This window comes from Camelina sativa, chromosome 11 (genome assembly GCF_000633955.1).
Source record: "Camelina sativa cultivar DH55 chromosome 11, Cs, whole genome shotgun sequence".
In the NCBI taxonomy this organism is placed as follows: Eukaryota; Viridiplantae; Streptophyta; class Magnoliopsida; order Brassicales; family Brassicaceae; genus Camelina; species Camelina sativa.
This window is the reverse complement of record NC_025695.1, coordinates 40973189-40975795: the sequence shown is the minus strand read 5'-3', so window position 1 is coordinate 40975795 and position 2607 is coordinate 40973189.

Genomic DNA, 2607 nt, shown 5'->3' with positions numbered 1-2607 from the left:
CATTTTTTTTTTTTTTGTCACCTACAATTGAAAATAGTTTAACTACAGCCAAATATAAACCAGATTTTAGAAAACAAAAGTATTTGAACTATAGTAACAAAAAGCAATCTAAATGTAATTAAGTAACCAAGGGAATTTGATTATTTTGGTTTGTTGGTTCATAGGTTTGCTGCATTGAACGCAACAATACCAGAACAGTTTTAGAAGCTTAAGATCAAATCGAAATACAGAAAAACAAAGTTGGGAAGAAATTATAAAAAGTAAGAAACAAAGTTAGGCCAATGAATAACTTATTAAAAAGTAAAAATTCTCGCTTGTGTTAAAGTTATAAAACAAAGTGTTTAACAAAAGAAAAAAAAAAGAATGTAAAAGCAAACTCTTCTTTAAAGTTTAAAGTGAAAGAGGTGTAAAAATTTGAACTTCACGAACGAAAGAGCTTTTCAAGTCAAAGCTTTTGAGGTTAAAAACCATTGATATACTCAGATATAATAAATTTATACCAAGTATAAACAACTTATTCTTTAAGAGAAGAGACAAAAGGAAAAATTGAAGTATGCAATGGACCAACAATAATACTTTTGTCATGGAAAGAACCCCAAGTTATATCTTTAAACACTACTAAGGTCAGAGTTCAGACCGTCAGAGAGTTAAACTCTTCTTTCTTCTTTTTTTTTTTCTTTCTATGTAGTAAATGTTTCTTTTTGTCATTCTTCTTTATTGTATTTATGTGTTTTTCATCTTGTCTTGTTTTTCTTACTATCTTATTAGGTTATGTATTAGTAAGAGTCAATATGGGGTTTTTTAACAACAGTTTAAAAATATAAGAGCATTTTTGCTAAGATTTGCTTGTTTTATTGTTGATTTGTTAAAATATATGTGGGAAATAGATTTATAAAGATTATATAACATTAACTGATATTTTACATGATACTATGATAAATGTTGTTGAATATACTAGTTTTTTGTTGATATATATCACGTAAGACACAAAATAGTTAAGTTGAGTATGCAAACATACATGCAATCCTATAAATAGAGTGTCAGTGTCAACTGTCAATCATATTGTATTACCGTAAAGTTGCTTGGCCACATAAAATTATAAATTTGGATTAAGTTAGCCCTAAAACATGTAGCAAATGTGCGTTTTTAATTACCAAATGTGGCCTACCCACGAGTCATGTTGAGAAGGAGGATCGTGTTGACTGTTGAGGCCAAACCACGAGTCACTCTTTAGCTTTCGCTTCCGGTTGAGTGTGCAGTTCTCATTTTACCAAAGGTGCAATTAGAATATAGGTTACACGCAGCCCCGTCTTAAAAAAATTTTGTCCCTAGGCATACAATTTTTTAGGACCCTTTTCAACATAAATTTTTTTTTCTTTTTTTTGGTCCCCATTTCCTTAATGTTTTTTGCAAAAAAAAATTTTGTCCCCACACCATTGTCCCTCTCACCATAAGTATGAGCCGGGGCTGGTTACAGGAGTTTCTTATTATTCCATTATGCTTTTTCAGTAACCTAATGGAAGAACAAGAAACTCCTGTAACCTATATTCTAATTGCATTTTAATTACCAAAGGTGCATGTTCTATGCCATTGACACATATTGACAAGTTTGACATACAAAATAATTAATCTTCTTAATTTGTTCTAATATATAATATTATGCCTTAAAATTATATGTAATTTTTCTTAATTTAGTTTATTTTGTGCAAAAAAACCTTTTTATCAATTTAGTAAATTCATTATATATAATAAAGACATAAATATTACGTGTTTTATAACCTGATGAGTGTTAGATTTTAGAAAATCAAATACAAAAATATATCTATGAATGTCTAAAAATATAAACAGCCTCTTTTAAATTAAAAAGCACTTTAGCTTAAAGAGAAAGCTACTACGTACCATATGTGTCAATGGCATAGAATCTATATATACATTTTCGGAAACATTTAGCAATAAATCCTGAAGTTGGAATCTATTTACAATCATACAATTGACATTAATTATTAATTTGTTATTTATTTAATTAATTGATATTAAGTTTTTATTTTGGAAAACAAGATTTTCCATCCTAATAAAATTTCCAAAACAATAAGAACCACTCCTTTTAACATTAAGTATTAAGTTTATAATTAATTTTATGAATATTAAGTTTTCAATTTTACAAAACAATAGGAATTAATTCTATGAACACACAATATTTTCTTTCTATAAATAACTTTTTATTTAATTGTATCTTATATAGTTCCTATACTATAAAACAATAAACCTCAAACAAAATACTTTCTACACAAACTAATACTTTTTCTATTTCATAAAGAGTGTCATTTTGATACATTGCACACAAATTAAGAAAAACTTGAATATACATATATATATGAATAATTTATCATTTAAATTTAATGAAAAAAGTTTTGGGTTAAAGGTAAATTAGAAAAGTTGATATTAAAAATCACATTGGAACGTCTAATGTACGGGCTGATTGTCTTGCCCGCTCTTCGAGATTGTTAGTTTCTGCATCTACCTTTGTAAACTCTTTCTCTCCAGTTTGGGCAACTAACCTTGGAGTTATCTTCTAATTTAATGTTTGGTTAACAAAAAAAAAAAAAA